Source organism: Ursus arctos, unplaced genomic scaffold (genome assembly GCF_023065955.2).
Source record: "Ursus arctos isolate Adak ecotype North America unplaced genomic scaffold, UrsArc2.0 scaffold_28, whole genome shotgun sequence".
In the NCBI taxonomy this organism is placed as follows: Eukaryota; Metazoa; Chordata; class Mammalia; order Carnivora; family Ursidae; genus Ursus; species Ursus arctos.
The window spans coordinates 24,095,611-24,113,850 of NW_026622963.1; positions in this window are offsets into that span (position 1 = coordinate 24,095,611).

Below are 18,240 nucleotides of genomic sequence, written 5' to 3' on the forward strand. Positions count from 1 at the left end.
TCAATATGATAGAATGGAAGAAGAAAGAATATGAAAAGTGAGAAAGGGAAAAAAAACTGCAAAGAATGCTACAGTAGAATATGGCTTCGTCCTTCAGAACGATTCTGCAATTTCTTTTTCTTTTTTTTTTTTTAAGATTTTATTTATTTGACAGAGATAGAGACAGCCAGCGAGAGAGGGAACACAAGCAGGGGGAGTGGGAGAGGAAGAAGCAGGCTCATAGCAGAAGAGCCTGATGTGGGGCTCGATCCCAGAACGCCGGGATCACGCCCTGAGCCGAAGGCAGACGCTTAACCGCTGTGCCACCCAGGCGCCCCATGATTCTGCAATTTCTAAAATTTCAGTTAGTCTGCAGCTTGAAATAGCAACATTGGAAGGGTTTTGTAAACAAAAAAGACGTTGTTTTTTCCTGTTGTTGCTTACCAATGCTACTCCTGGTAATACTACACGTCTGCTGCTGTCCTATCTGTGTGAAGAATGTAAAGGGTCTGAGGTGTTTCTGCCATTTGCATGCTAACAAGTTAACCTGCCTCAAGTTGCATAAAGGCTAGCAGAAGACACGAGACTCCTGGGTCATAGAATAAAGACTTTATTACTCACAGCCCAGCAGGCAGTCTAAGCTTCATGTTCATGTCAGTTACACTTGTCCCCCAAATCCTGAGGGGGCAAAGGGAATATAGAGCCAGAAGGATTCTGTATATGCGGTGTGAAGGATCATAGCAGAGGAATTCAGACCTTAGGAAACCCTATTAATTTATAAGAGGATGCTAGAAAACCTATCCGAATCTTGACCCAGAAGACATTATCTTTCTTATACAAACAAATAGCAAAAAAAAATCTTCCCTCTGCCCTCTGGAGGGAGAAACTATTTCCATCTTCTATATATAAACATCTTTGAAAAGATAGCTTGGAACAAAAACCAGTGACTCTGTTCACAAGATATGCAGAAATATGAGACCCAACGGAGAGTTGTCTCTCAACATTCATGTCTGTTACTGTTGCTATTACCGTTGCCACTGTATTGGAGATAAAATATAAATACATAATTTATATATAACTATAATGTATAATTTTTCCCTGGGCCTTTTCTACCTCCCCTGTGGTGTCCTGAATATAGGGAACAGTACTTAGAAGACTTGCCATTTCTCTTCAAGCAATAGCCTTTACTGGGTGGGGGAGGGAGGAGCAAAAAACGAAACAATTAAATATACAAAAACAAGCTTATATTCCACAGAGTTGATCACGACATGTAATTATTTACTATTTTTTACCTGAAATGTTTATTATTTTTTACCTGAAATCCCCAAAATGGTTTCACTCTATATCTTTACATAATAGAATGTTCTTGGCTAACATTTCTGCAGTAAGAAAATAGTAGAGTACACCCCCATTTCCATCAGAGATCTACCTTTGCAAATCATCATGCAGCTGATGAGATGTGGAATAAGAAACATTGTTCATATATACAATGGAATATTACTCAGCCATCAGAAAGAACGAGTTCTCAACATTTGCTGCACCATGGACGGCACTGGAGGAGATAATGCTAAGTGAAATAAGTCAAGCAGAGAAAGACAATTGTCATATGGTTTCTCTCATCTATGGAACATAAGAACTAGGAAGATCAGTAGGGGAAGAAAGGGATAAAGAAAGGGGGGTAATCAGAAGGGGGAATGAAGCATGAGAGACTATGGACTCTGAGAAACAAACTGAGGGCCTCAGAGGGGAGAGGGGTGGGGGAATGGGATAGACTGGTGATGGGTAGTAAGGAGGGCACGTATGGCATGGTGCACTGGGTGTTATACACAAGTAATGAATCATCGAACTTTACATCAGAAACCAGGGATGTACTGTATGATGAATAACATAATATAATAAAAAAACATTAAAATCAAAAAATCAAAAAAAAAAGAAAAAAGAAACATTGTTACAAGTGTATAAAGAAGAAAAAAAAAGTCCATTACTGATCTAATGTGCTGATACATTCTTGCAATGTTCCATATCGTCTATAAATGCTAATGCTGAACTTATTTCTTGCTAGCTTCAACACCTATCTTCTTGAACATTTTTGGCTACAAACTATCTGTTTCTTAACTCTGTATTCCCAAGTATTTCCTGACATATAAAAGTCAAAGTTAGAAATGAAAGTATCGTGAAAGGTCATAATTGCTTTGACTTTTGCTTCAAAAGAGTACTAGATTCACCTGTGTTTCTTAAAGTATGACACAGAAGAATAAATTTGAGGAGTTAATAATTTCTTGTCTATGAACTCACTAACCTGATAACATTATGCACTTGAATGGCCTCATGCTCTTAATTCTCTTTTTACTCAAATTAGCGGCAATTTCCTATATTTTGGACATATTGTTTGTAGAAATTTTGCTGATGTACCCCACAGTCTCCTGAAATGTTATCCAAACGTGCTGATCCCTTTTGAAATATCTGTTGCAACTATTCAGATCTCTCATCTTTAAATTGAAATTGGATAAGCTGAGATCTGATAATCTGCAGTTTTAATTCAAGGTTTGTTTTATGCTAAAAGTAGTAAAAATGGTGACTATGTTTGATCTGGCTAATTACGTTACCACGATAACTGACATTTGAGCTAGTTAATTTCATTTTTTAGGCAATATGTAGCAACTGCTTTATTCATTGCGTAGATTACCTCTTTCACTGACCAGTGATATATTTTCCTCAATACCTGCTACAGAGTATGTCATTTCTGTGGAGCCTGCTAAAAAACCTGCCCATACTCTGTCCCAGAAAAAGACATTTTCTTTATTATCATCGATAACTTAACTGACAAAATTTAATCAAGTAAATGAACAATATTTTTAAAAAACAAAGTTATGAGTGATTCTATGCATACATATATATGAATCATAAGTGTGTGTGGTTTCATTTAACATTAATTGCCTTCTTAAAAGCCCTATTTTCAAATAGAGTCACATCGTGAGTAGGGCTTCAACCTATGAACTTCAGGGGACACAATTCAGTCCATAACACAGAGGTGAGTTTGGAATTCCGGGAAGACTTTCCACTAAGGATACACAGTCTAAGGCAAAGGATCACCCATCTATCTACCCTCAGTGCACACACCCACGTGGAGTTACAGCCCTTCCCAGATCGAATGAAGGACCCACACTCCCGTTATCTGAAAGGAAGGACACTGACCCAAATATTTCACATCATTTTCTCTGTAGGTGGCTTCCAGTCTTTTATTTTGAAGAATGTTTTTGGAAATCAGAATTTGTGTGACCCCCTTTGAAGAAATGCGAGTACTCAAAATGACTCCCTCGTTCACCCATAGTTGCAAAGCCCTCCTTAGGACTGTGACAGGTGCATAAGAGGGTCTACAAACGGGTCCCCAGTTAGCGTGTTCTTCACTTACCAGGTGTCACCTCAGTGCTCTGTTGATGCTTGAATAGAAATATTTATTTCCCAGAACATTACATTTTATATCATCAAAAAACAAAGTGTTTTTTTTTTTCCTTGACCACTGTACACACAATGTTTCTGAGGCAACACTTCAAGTTCTCAGTAGCCATAAGGACCCTACTCTTCACAGAACTATAAAACCCATGACCCCCTTCAGCTAAATGTTGGGAAAGCCTCACCAGGGCAAGAAGTGTCTTCAGACCCGGCTCTCCTGTGTGAGCTCCAGCCCACAGAGCTCCCTCAGTCGTCTACGCTATGTACCACTTCTGGAAGGGCAACATGGCCACGGGCAGAAATCTGTATTTTAAAAGACATTTTTCTGAGGTAAGTAATAGTCATCTAATGGAGACTGGACAGCCCCCGCCTTGAACAGTAATCTCCGAAGCCTGCAGTTGTGCATTCGTTGTTTCTGGCAAAGGAAGAACTATGGTTGCTTTAGCCTTTCAAGAAATAAATCTCAACTTTCAGAGCTGGAAAACCGGGCAGCTTCCTCCACTGGGCAATATATTCCCATGAATACATGGCTGCGGAACAACAAATCGTAGGCCAGGGGATTTGCACAGTGGTCAAGTTGAAACTTCTGACCGAAGAAGATTTCACAAGGGCCCGTGTGGGAAATAAGGGACTAAGAAGGCAATTCACATACTCTGTTAAGAGGCAAACCCCACGTCTGGGTCAGCCTCCACTTGCTCAACAGAACAAATCTGCCTAGGAGTCTGCAAGCGTTTGACAGCAATAACCACCATCAAGGGAAGAATGTTACTCCATATACAGAGAAAGAGCTTCATGTGGGGGAAAATTAGCTAGCTTACCTACATATGCACATGCGTATAGTTACATATTACGTGTGTGTGTGAGTGTGTGCATTCAGTCTATGTCTACAATAAACACAAGGACGATGGAATGACAGACTCTCTATTAGAGGTAATAATATAAAAATTATCTAACAAAAATAAAAGAGCTGATGGAAGAAAGATGGTTTACAAAGAGAAATAATGAAAAGCGGAATCAACATGACAGAAAACAGTGATGTAGTTGAAAACCTTAAAGACTTTCACAGAAAAAGAACAAGAAAACTTTATCCAATAGCACCCTTTCTAGCAAGTTATAGTAGAATGTCCTTGACTGGTTTAACAATAAGAAACATCAGAAGTGGGGCAGTTCCAAGATTGTTCAATCCAAGTGGCACAATATCCTCAAAGACTCAGATTCTTTCCACTTTGTTGCTTGGTCATCATCAGAGTATTTTATTGTCGTACACGGGATTTAAAATATTTACGTAGTTCATTACAAAACTTGAAGCTTCAGGGTCAGTTGAAATGCGAGAACAATTTAACCCATTAACCACAAAATGCAACTTTTGAAGATCTCTTCTGGGAATTTTATGAAAAAAATCAAAAATAATAAAACCATATGGCAAAATGTACTCTTTATAAAATACTAATGGCATGGTATTAGACACAGATATAAGTAAGAAATCCATTAGAGCAAATGAACAATTATTTGGCTTATGCTTTTAAACTAGTTCTGTTAATAATTACATGCATATGAATTTATGTTATTTTCATTTTTTGAGAAATAATTTTATTTCTGAAAATCGTTTTTGTATATGTCTATTTATACAATAGAACATTTCAAAATTGCATAGTTTTTATTACATTTCGGGTCTCCTTTTATGCTCAAAACTGTTTCCATCTCAGAGCACCTGGGTGGTTCAGTCGGCTAAACGTTTGCCTTTTGCTCAGGTCATAATCCCAGGGTCCTGGGATCGAGCCCCTCATCAGGATCTCTGCTCCGTGGGGAGCCTGCTTCTCTCTCTCAGTCTTCCTGCCACTCTGACTACTGTGCACTCTCTCTCTCTCTGTGTGTCAAATAAATAAAGAAATAAAATCTTTAAAAAAAGTCTCCACCTAAACAATAAATTGTATATTAATTCTATAACTAAAATGTTTAAGTTAAAAACAACAGAGTCTACGGTCTGTAGTCTAAGGAGAAAGAGTATAGATAGAAAAGGGTGGAGGTGCAAGTAATTAACCTGCAAAGAATTTCAATCTTAAGAAGTCAAGGAGATGAGAAAGAACCAACAAAAGGAGCCCGAGACGATTGAGGATAAAAAGAAGAAGAAAGCAAACAAGTAGGAGAGTGTGATGTTTGGGGAGACAAGTGAAGACACTCTTTTTAGAAAATGGAGTGGCAAGCTGTGTCGAATGTCGTTCTTAGGTCAAGAAGGGTAAGAGCTGAAGATTTAACATTGGATTAGCAACAGAGAGATCACCAGGGACCTGAAAGGGAGCAGTTTCGGTGGGTGCAGGCTGAGGGAAGAGGGAAGCCAGATTGGGGTGAATCTAGGAAAGAATGGCATCAAATGAATTGGAGAGAGTGACTACAGACAAGTCTTTCAAAGTGTCCTGCTAGAGAGAGGAGCAGAACTGTGGTCATTGCTGGAGGGGAAAGCTGGTGACAGAGAGTGTTTAGACTTCATTACCGTTATAATAATTACTTTTTTTTTTTTTTTTGCAAAAACAAGAGAAGTAACAGCATGTTTGGATGTTAATGGGAATGAACCAGCAGAAATGAAAAAAGTTGAGGATGAAAGGAAAAGAGGAGGAACCTGGAGCGATGGGCTTAGTTGGTGGCAGAGAATGGAATTCCGTGCTCGGGGACAGGGGCTGTGACAGATAGCACAGCCAGGCCATCCCTGATACCGAGGGAGAAACCAGAAACCCACATGCCATAGAGCAAATAGGTACGTTATTTGAAAGCCCTGGTTGCTTCTAATTTTTCAGCAGGAGAAGTAAGCCATCAGCTAGATGGAAGTGGAGGAGGCGATGAGGCTCCAGGAAGCAGGTATGACAGAGAACGTCGGATCTTGGTATTTGTCATGTGGTCCACGGATCAGCAACAGCAGCAGGACCCGGGAGCCTCTTCTGAACGCAGAATTTCCATCCCTTCCCCCAGACATACTAAACCAGAACCTATATTTTAGCAAAATGCCCAGGTAATCTATATGCGATCTAAATGTTGAGAAGCATGGTAAATGGATTGGGGAAATAGAGAACAGTGGCCCTCAAGTTATATCACAGCCAGCCAGCTCGGTAGACTATTTCCCTAGCTAATGAAGATATGCAGGCGTGCTTACGAAAGTCAGAGAAAAATGGACGTAACTTATGTGGGGGTTTTGCCAGTTAGCCAGCTGAAGCAGGAGAGAGGCTGAGGAAGCGAGCAGCAGAAGGGAGTCACGACCATGACGCGCCATGGAATTGAAGGTGTATGGTCTGGAAAGTGTCGGCAGGAGAGAGAGGACTGAAAAGGAAGTGGGACAAAGGACTGTAGTTTCCAGCCGGGAAAACCTAGCTGGCATTGGGCAACTGGGAGTAAGCTGGAAGACAAGAAGTGCTTGAAAAGGGTGGCTCAAAATTGAGGTAATAGGTATGTTATAGATATTAATACTGGCAAGATCCAAGTGTGGGTCATGGGAAGGAGTGGTTGCCACAGGGTGGAGAACAAGATTTACTGAAAAAGAGAAGGTCAAGTGCGTGAGAGGTCGGGCTAGTAGGAAGGTCATCAGGGTGGGTAATGAAACCATCAAGAACTATGACAATGGTTTTGGAGAGAAAGACAGTAAGCCAGAGGCTATGAATCTCAAAGGGACAAATGGGGGGACCCAGGAGTCTATAGATGATTGCAAACAGGCAATGAGTAATGCTTTCTATACATTTCATGACAAGAGATTCGCCCATGGTGTGTTTAGGGTGGTGGGAGGGAAATGCAGAGCAAGAAAGATACCCGCACCACCCCCAGATCAAATGATAAACGGTGTGTGGGAGAGGAAATATTTACCCCTTAAGACAGTGGATATGGATAGAAAAGGAAACCACACTAAGCCAAGAGAATGGAAATAGATAAATAGCCCTGCATCAGTCAAGGAAGGTACTGGCATGAAACTATACATACAGATGCTCGTGGAAAGGAGCAGAAGATTCAGGTCTTTCCAAGAGACACATTTGTGGGGCCTCTTTTCACTCCAGCCGATGACACTGTAAGAACTGAGGAAGGGAGTCTCATTCAGACACACAAGGCTCTAGGGATCCTTTATTTTCCCCCTTTTAACTGAACCATAATAAAGCAAGAGAACCTGGCATAAATGTATGACTTTTCATACACACCGGAAGTGAAGACTTTTCATAAACTGATAACACCCACGTCACCAGTACCCAAATCAAAGATCAGAGCCTCACCAGCCTCCTTGGCGCTCCCTTTCCGTCACTATCAGCCTCCAAAGGGAACCACTACCCTGCTTCTCACATCACAAATGAGTATTCTGGGTTCCCTTTGGACATCTGTTGATAGAGGCAAGAGCTGAAGGAAAGGGTGGTCTCACCATGAGGAGACAGTGCTCTGTGGCTCCCTTTTGACACATTGATTGTTAGCATAAGGATCACGGAAGGGGCAGAGTGAGCCATAGAACATAGATGCGTTTGGAAAATTGATTGCTTCTTTCCTGCACTGGTATAGTATTTTGTGCCCTCCTCAATAATAGCATGTTTAGTACAATCCTATAATTATGTCTTGATCTCCTTGCTGCCTCCACACACACACACACACACACACACACACACACACACCTGAATTCTTTGAGACAGCAGGTCTTACTAATATTTTCTTTCATTCACATGGCTTTGTATCCTGCCCCTTAGATGGTAGATTAAAAAAAAAAATGTGTATAGATGTAAGTATATATATCTGGCATTACTCCTAAAAAAAGAAAAAGAATTTCCCCACAAAACCTCGTGATTATATTGATCCTTGCTTATGGTTTCATATGACACACTTTACAGTAGTGTAGCCCGATCATCTTGGAGAAGTCTTAAAAGTAAGCTGATTTGAAATATGTCTCATCACTAGCGAAATTCTACGAACTGATTTTGCAAAGGATGTAATTGTAGGAATAACATTCTACAATGCATTAGGACCATTTTTATCTGATCCTTCACCCGAGGTACTTCAACAGGTGTCACAAAAGTACTAATTAAGGGCCTGCCATGCACAGGGAGCTACTTGAGAATGTTCTAGGGATAAAATGAGCACTGGAAGACATGACTGCTACATCAGCATTTTATTTGGGCACCATCCCACTGAAAGGAGAACCAAGGCTGCCCCAATTCATAATATTTGCAAATGAAGGAACAAAGTCATGACAAGGCTCAGTGGCCTTCCCATGACAATGTGAATTAAATCCAAAAGCCTTTGATTCTAGTCTACATGTTATGCTGTTTACAGCTAACATGCTTGAAATTTCACTATTAGCCATTCATCCTTTCGAATAAGTTTCTGTCCTCTATGAAAACGAAACCATCCAACTCTCAAGATTAGCAAATTCCTCCTAGTTTGAATGAGATGGTTTTAGTAGAGCTGTGTGGGAGAACTCGTGCTGCGAGCACCAAGGGAGACCCTAAGGGACTGGAAGAAAAATGTGAAGAGTCTAATGTCTTAAAGAAAAAAAACTTCAGCCTTCACATACCTCAAGGAAAGTTGCTTCTTCAGGCCATAGGAAATTCAATCCATTCATTTGATGATGTTAAAAAAAAAATACAGAGGTTGGCGCCGTTGGGGTGACCAATATTTTGACATGGATGTGGGACGCTTCAGTGACTCAGTCACGCAAGCATCTGCCTTCAGCTCAGGTCATGATCCCAGGGTCCTGGGATGAAGTCCCACATCAGGCTCCCTGCTCAGCGGGGAGTCTTATTCTCCCCCTGCCCCCCCCCCCCCCCGCTCATGCTCTCTCTTCCTCTTTCTCTGTCTCTCAAATAGATAAATAAAATCGTTAAAAGAAATTGACATAGATATACCTTTATCTCTCCTTCATTTATTTAGTTTATTCAGTGGGTAGTCATTGGAGACGTACCAGGTGCCAAGCAACTGTCTGTGCATCAGGGATACAACAATGAAGAAAACACAGTTTTGCTCTCAAGTTTACATTCTAACACCAACCATCGCTGTGTTCTGAAAGACATCTAATCTCCACCACGTGGTGTATTTCACCTCCTTAGTTCTAAACTATGTGTCAAATATACCTGTATTTCCACCGACCTCAATGTCCAAATGCAAGTTCATGACCTCCTCTTCTCATAGCTCACATTCCCAAAGCTGACACCATTCTCCATGCTGTCACTTACATTAGAAATCTAGGAATTCCTCTTGGTCGCTCTCCCTGTCCCAACATTGTCAGTGGTCAGTCTTCCAGTCTCAGTGACTCTTGCACATAATGAATGGTTCCCTTTCTTCCAGCTTCATCAGCTTTTCCTCTTACTTAGACCACTGTCATGGCCTCCAGAGATGGGCCTTGGCTTCTCATCACTCTGCCCTTCAACTGTAGTGTTCACTGCTCTTGGAGGCATTTTTTGGAACCTAAAATCTTATTATCACAAGCTTCTGAATAAAAGCTTTTCAGTTGAAGTTCATAATTCATAGACTCAGCCTACCTTTCCAAACTAACTTCCCCTCACCCCACAACCAATGGATCACTCACATGTTACTTGCCTCTCTGTTTTTCAAACACTGACCTTTGCTTTTGCTTCCTGTTTTCAGGCTCCTTTTCCACGTCTTTCATCTGCCCATCATCTGCTCAAGTATCACCTCTTCCGAGAGGCCTCTGGCTATCTGATAAATGTTTCTCCTCTGCATACCTCTGCCCCAACCAGATTACACTCATTGTCTTCCGAAGTTATCACCATATGCAATCATCTGAGGATTTTATTTGCTTAGAGTCTATTTTCTCTCTATGTCTCCCCTAGATCAAAGACTAGACCCTGGTATCCCAGAACCGAAATCAGTGTGGGCATAGAGCAGGTTCTCAGGGATTACTTGCATAGGGGACATCCTCTGTCCAGAATGTCCCTACCCCCTTCAAGATTTTAACACTTTCAAAACCATGAATTGTTTATTTTTATGTGATCCTATAAAACCCCTGCATAACTATTTTATAATACTTCTCACATTACATTGGAATTATTGGTGGAGTAGACAAAACATATATGTATTGTCATCTCTTACCTTATCCACCTTCTAAGGAAGGTGAATCCTATTGATGTCAGTGCCTTTTCTGGTTTGGCAACAGTTGCTGATTTCTTACCCCTAAAAAATGGAAGAGAAAATGTTAGGAGTTGAAGAAACTGTGTGGGAGAGGAAATGAGGGAGAAAATAAGTTGACAGCAGTTGATAGCATTGATAGTGTTTATCAACAATGCAACACATCATTTTCAGAACAACCTAGAAGTTTAGTAAAATCTGCTATACTTACAAAGCCTCAGAGAGATGGAAGGGTCTGTCTCAGAGAATGTGCACTTCCTGGGAAATTATGGAAATCATCGGAAAGGTTTATGCTTTCACGATTATGGAATCCAGGCAATTAGAGATCTCGAGTGTCACGGCAATCATAGGTGACATCTGGGCGACCTTGATTTATGTAGTTTTATGCACACACATACACATGTGAAATTATCTACATAATACTATTCATGGTGGTAACAAAGGTAACTATGAGCTTTCAATAACGTTCCACAGACCTCCTTGACTCTCCAAACAAGCTTGTGAACAAGGCAAATGTGATTAAGTTCATTTTGCATAAGAGGACAATGATTCTCAGAAAACTCTGCTGTGGGGCAGATTGGGGCCTCTTCCAGACTATCTCATGCACACATGAAACTCCATCTTCTAGGAGCCATTAGAAGTCATGTTAAGAACCTCTGTGCAGGCTCTAAAACGATTATATTATCCGTACACAGGCCATTTTAAGTTCCTAATTGTATGTAGCCAGCAAAGGTTGAACTTGCAGAAAGTTTGTTCAACTAAGTCATAAAGTCTTCATAACCATGGGCCTCTTCATTCTCCAACTGCACAGGATTTCTGACTTGCATTGCTGGCTTTAAGTCACGTAATAGAAGGTCTAAGAACTACTGCTTGCTGTTTGAGACGCAGTTCTCAACCAGCTTTTCCAGGTTGCAACTACCATGTAAATAGGTCAAAGCAATAATACCCAATCCCTGGAATATTCTGTGCAGAAAATGCACACCTAATTGTAGATCATGTGTTAATGTCTTGTCAATAGGGATCGTCCATTAGTAGAGCAGGGAGTCCTTTTGGGCTCTGACGCATAAACGAATGACAGTGATTTTAAAAAGGCGTGTGTTCCTAACTTTAGACTGCCTTGGTTTTACTCTGTATTCTGTCACCAGCCAGCCACAGCATAGTGGACTCTGAATAAGGGAGAGCTTCAAAAACCACACTCCCTGTAAGTTTGTCATCTGTGGAAGCAGTGCTGTATCTTTTATTTCTGAAAGGTGACCTGATGTATGGATTCGTCCCTAAGAAGAAACTTAAACTATTAAAGAATCCAATTCAGAATCTTATATATAACTTAGTAAATAATAATAATAATAATAATAATAATAATAATAATAATAATAATAGAAATTGTTTTCAAAATAGCCAAGAAGTGTGGGAAATATCTAGGTAGAAAATTAAATTGACATTAATAAGCAGACTTGTCCCTTTTCTAAATAATAGAAACAAAGAATTCCATTGTGTATAAGTTCCAAACTTTGATCCCCATCATACATTTGCAAGGGTTTGAGAGGAGCACTGTATCTCCTACATAGACATTCATTCATTCCACAAATATTACTGAGGTCCTACCATGTTGTAAGTACCCAGCATGTACCAAGGAATAAAATAAGAATACTTGTCTTCTTGAAGCTTACATTGTAGTGGGGTGTGGTGGTGGTGGTGGTAAAAGTTGTCTGGGAGGATAGGCAGGCAAGAAAAAAGTCATTGAAAATAAATTCTATGATATGGTTGAAGGGGAGGAGTATTATGGACAAAAGGAAAAGGAGAGTAGGGTATAGAAACCAGAAGTTGCAAAGCCAGCTATAGGATCTGTTTTTAGAGATGTCTGGAGAAGTGTCTTTCTGAATGGCTTGCCAAGCATCCCTGCTGTGGAAGAAGACACTGTCTCCAGAAAGCATCTATTAAAGTGTGGCTAGGTCAGCAGAGTGACATGCCGAAAAGCAGGCTAGATTGTCTTGGGGCCTCAGCCTCCTCACTCCTCTCAATAGATTACTTCTTTCCCAGTTGACACCCGGCATCCTTTTGTCCCTTCCATCCTCCTTCCTGAATTCTGCTCTGTGAGTGTTCTTTCAGGGTGGGGAAGGATTTATTCTTTAGCTGATGTGCATAACCATATCTGCAGAAGAAGGAGATGTCTTATATGCATGGATAAGTCTAGATGAGATATCAAGGAGGGAAACATGATGGTGGAGTTCCAGGTATTGACAGGTAGTGGGACGCAGAAGGGGCTTGAGGTGTCAGAAAGTCGTGAGAAACCACATCCAGTAGAGAGTTCCCTATACCTCATGGCTTACCTCATTGTACATGGTGGGTCTCACCACCCTCCCACCAAAGTCATTTTGTAACATACACCATAACACTGAAGAAGATTGGTCTGATTTTAGAACCAGTTGACCTTGAAGGATGCCCTCAGTTCCTCTTCCAATAGGGGGTATGTTTTGGCGTAGAGATTGAGTTAGGTTTTTTTTGTGACTATTTGAACAAAAACTCATTCTCTGAAAGAGTAGAGTCACAACTATGGGGATTTTTTTTGTTGGTGGTGGTACGATTGTTTGTTTGTTTGCTTGCTTGTTTGAAATGAGCCTTGTTCATTGCAACATCTGAATTTTCCATGAGAAGGCTCAGAAAGTTAAAGACTAAAGAAAGGATTTCTATTGCAACTGATTCTAAATCACAGCTTTCTTACTTGTGAGCAATCTAGAACAATACTCCCTAAAGAACACCCTTTCACATATAGTTGCTTGTAATTATTGCTGAACATATAAAGTCATATGTGAAATTTAACAGAATTATAATAACCTATCACATAATAAAAAAAAGAATCCATGACTTTGATACTCAAAGTTAAACAAACAAGGGGACCTGGGTGGCTCAGTCTGTCAAGGGTCTGACTCTTGATTTGGGGCTCAGGTCATGATCTCAGGGTCATGAGATCATGCCCTGCATCAGGCTCCACACTCAGCAAGGAGTCTACTTCTCTCCTTTCCCCCCTGCCACTCCCCCTACTCACTCTGTCTCTTTCTCTTTCTCTCTCTCTCTCAAATAAGTTTTTAAAAAAAGTTAAACAAATAAATATAAAAGGGTGAGGAAAAGCTTTTTTCTATAGCGAAATGCTAAGTAACAAATATAGAAGGAATAATAGCATTAGACAATCACCACTTTGCCACCACCACGGTCATAATTAATACAGGCAAGAAACATCAATGGATACTAAAACTATTGTATACATTTTTCTTCAACGGTAGTGTATCTACATAGTCTGTAAATATCTTCACATCGATCTCGTATTAATTACAAAGGTAAAAAAGAGACTTTTACAATAGAAAAGTAGTGTGTAAACAACCTAAACCAAGGTACCATCTTCCTGATATGGTTCCCTGAGAAGGACCCAACAAAACTCATGAAGTATCCCTGCCAGCGAATGCATGCCCTGAATCCCATCATAAGGAAACAATCAGACAACCCCAAACTGGGCGTACATTTTAAATAAAACACCTGGTCTATACTTTTCCCAACTGTCAATGTCATGAGAGAAAAGAATAAAATTTAAAGAACCGTTTCTGTTTAAAGAACGTAATGAGACATAACAACCAAGTGCAATGTGTGATTCTATCCTGGAATCTGCATTGAAAGGGGAAAAAAAATTGAGCCACCTACAGAAAAATGAATTTGGACTACATATTAGATAATATGATTATATTTATGTTCAATTTCCCTAGTTTATGATTGTATTACAGGTGTTGTATTCCACTATGAGAATGCCGTTGTTCCTATAACACATACATATGGAAACACTTAGGAGTTTGTACCTCGTTATGTTATATGGTTCAGCAAAATAATAATAGTCTGTATAATAAAGAATTTGACTGGCCTTCACTCCTGGATCTTCGGAAGTGTATGCTAAACACTTGAAATTTTCTGTATTTGGGAATGCCTCTTTTTTGTCTTGGAACTATCTGTCTTTGTTATTCATGGTGGACCCCATGGAACACATCTGATAGTTTATACTAACTAGGTGACACAGCGTGGGCCCCTAGAGTTTATGCTAACGGAATTATGCAAGATGGAAGATGGTGATTCCGGAAAGACCAACCGCGTGATTACAGGGCTGTGGCTTTGAGCCACTTGGTATGTGCCAAAACGTTGAGGAGATGGGGGGACTAGATATTGAGACATATGGCCAGTGAGTCAATCAATCATGCCTACTTAACGAAGCCCCGATAGAAACCATGGACCTTGCATGAGCTTCCCTTGTTGGCAATAATCTATGTATTGTCACACACTGATGTGACAGAGGGTGACATGTCCTCAGAGACAATGGCAGCTTTACATCCGGGACTCTCCCAGACCTTGCCCTATGTGCCCTGCCCACGGCTGTGTCTGATTTGTATCTTTTTGTTATAATAAAACTATAATCGTCAATGTAGAGCTCTCACTCTAGTGAATCATCGAACCCGAGAGGCTGGTGGGAACCTCTGAGTTTGAGGATAGTTGATTAGGCATGAGGATGGCCTACCCCTCAATTTACGACCAGTACCCACGCGAGAGCACTTTTGTGAAGGCTTGTACCCTTAGCCTGTAAAGTCTGACCTGTCTATGGGTAGCTGGGGGAAGTCATTGGTAGGTTCATTGCACTATTGTTTTACAAATTTCTGTAAGTTTCATTTTTTTCAAAACAAAAATTAGGTTAAAAAAAAAGAAGTGTATGATTCTTATATAACTTGGGAAGCAGGAAAAATAATCTAAAGATAATGTTCAGTAGAACTGCCTGCGTGTCTCTATTGTCTGGTTAGGTGAATATTTAGAATGTTAGATCAAGTTTTCTTCAGAAGTTAGGTTGTTTGCGCTGAAAAAGACTGTATTATGCCTGCTTGATTTTATGGGCTTAAAAATGCCAAACACAACTACATTGGAATTAAAATTATAAATAAACGAACAGACAAATAAATAACAATAACAATAACAAAAATGCCAGGGAGCCTGGGTGGCTCAGTTGGTTAGGCGCCCAACTGTTAGTTTTGGCTCAGGTCGTGATCTCATGGTCAGGGGATCAAGCCCACATCTGGCTGCATGCTCGGTGTGGAGTCTGCTTCAGATTCTTCTCCCTTCTCCATCTGCCCCTCCCCGCTCATGCTCTCTCTCTCTAAAATAAATAAATTAATTAATTAAATTAATTAATTAATTTAAAAAATAAAAATGCCAAACACTAAATATGAAGTGTTAAACCCATGTTTCTCCTAGCATGAAAATGAATAAACTTTCCCCAGCAGACCTGTGAAAAAATTAAAATGACGATATTAAGACTGTGCTGAAAACAGGACTCTTAAACAATGTAGTATAGTCAATCAAGAGAGGAATTTCACCATCCAAAAGTGTTTTTAAAAACCTGTGCCTGGCACATAGTGAATGTTCAGTGAATATAAAAAAAAGCAGCCAGGAAATATGAGAGACTTGAGAGAAAGATACTATCAATCATTTCTCTCCTTTAGTGGATAGTACATTTCTTCCTTAAAGTTGAAAGGAGTTTGCACAGCACATTCTCACCAGGCTAGAGTAGGCTATGGGTAGACAGTTCCAATTATCACTGTGATACTGAAGAGAAAATTATTGTACAACTGAATAGATGCCCAAGGTCAAGTACTAGCCAGTTCAGTGCCTTTTCACATCGTGTCATATAGGTCCCTGCGTTGAGGAGTTTGATAACTCTTCTCAATAGAATTCAAGAGAGGAACAGAGAGAGGGAGAGGAGGGTCAGTGACGGAGGAAGGAAAGAAGCTAGGAAGTTAGGAAGTTAGAAAGGAGGGAAGGAAGGAAGAAAGAAGGAAGAAAGGGAGAGAGGAAAGAAATATATTTTTTTCCAAATATATTTTCCTTTTCCTTGTTCAAAATTTATTATATTTTCAATTAAAAATGGAACGTCAATTTTCTTTCAACTTCCGACACTGCTGCAGTTCCACTGTTCATCCGTGACCTCTTTTTTCCCCGTATAATGAGTTTTGTCCTTTATGCTTTCATTGTCTACACTCACATCTCAGACAAATGCTTTTAAAATAAATTTCATAAAATCGTGGACATGCTGCTTGTAACTTCTATGGTTATAAGGCAATGTACTGGAGAATGCATTTTAATTCACCTGCAATCAACTTACATGAATGTAGGGGAAATAATTTACTCTGTTGCATTCTCTCTCCCTTTCTCTCTCTCTCTCTCTCTCACTCATCTCTACACATTATATGTTACATGTTGTATTTTGAGGCATTACCCTGTCACGTGGCTGTCATTCTGAGTTTTAGCGAGTAAAACCAATTCTTTTTTTTCCCCCCTGAAGACAGTCAAGTGTCTGACAAGTTGATTTCTTTTCTCAGCTATATGGAACAGCTTAAAACATCAGAATATTTCAGTTGGACTTTTTAATTATATATCTTTGCAGTCCAATGTATTCAGGAGTTGTACTTGAATATTCAAGTTGAAATGGACTGAGCGTTAAATTAAAGTAAACCACTAACTAAAGCAACTTTGCCTGGTGTATCTGCCATCAGAAGTGACAATTCATCTAATTAGTTTGCAATACTAGAGGCGTTCTGAATTATTTCCTTCTGGTATGGTTTTTTTTCATAGTCACGGTACATGTACGGTCCACAGGACATACTCGATTTCTATTAAAGGGTGACTTCTACCAGCCAGCACATTAATATGTATTTGTTCTGTACTTAATCATATGGAAAAGGTATAGAAGTGCTCCTGTGGATGACCGAGCAAATAAAATGACCCATTTGGGAATGCAATACCTCATGTCTTAGATACCTAATACCTGCAGCGGTTGGCATCAGTGACCTACGAACCCTCTAAGACAAGCTTGAAGAAAAGAACAGTTAAGGGTCTGTGGGCTGACTCTTTCCTATCATTCTTTAAACAGATACCAGTGTGCCATGAGAAAATCAGATTATTAAGGATAACCTTGAACTCTCATGTATCAATATCTATATTTATCACTCGGATTATCATTTTAGAAAAACAAATCCTTGGCCAGTGTTGGACGTTCAACTGTTGGGGACTGCAAATGTGCTATAACCCAACTCATCACCGATGTATTGAAGGTGCCATTGTGACCCATTGGGTTGGACCATCTCCCAAGGTTCCAGAAGGGCTAAGATTGGCACGGGAACTTGAGGAGCTGGGGGGATTTAGGAAGAATAAAAGGCTGAGAGATACGTGTCTGAGGGGACGGGCAAGGGGAACAGTACGGAGAGGAATCGAAACAACAAAAGGGCCTATGGAGGTCAGGACCCTGGGCAGGGGCATATCTGGGAGGAGAGGCCAAACAGATGGGCTTGAAGCCAGTTGAATGAGACTGAACCGCTCAGCTTTATAAGCCAAGTAGTGGGTTTTCATTTAAACTTTTCTATTTTTAATGCTATCATGTTATACATATTTTAAGATATACTTTACTTGTTTGGGGGGTTCGTGTTTTTTGTTTTTTGTTTTTGGTGCAAGATGAGAATTATAAGAAGAAATGTGTATGACAGAGATTCAGACCATATCAGTAACTTTGCTTGGCAGGCAACAACAACAAGAAGCACGAATTGGAAAAATGAGATGCGCTGAGCCTTTGGGTTATTTACCACTTACTGGAACGCTGGCTGCGAACAGTCAAATAAATATTTCATTTTACGC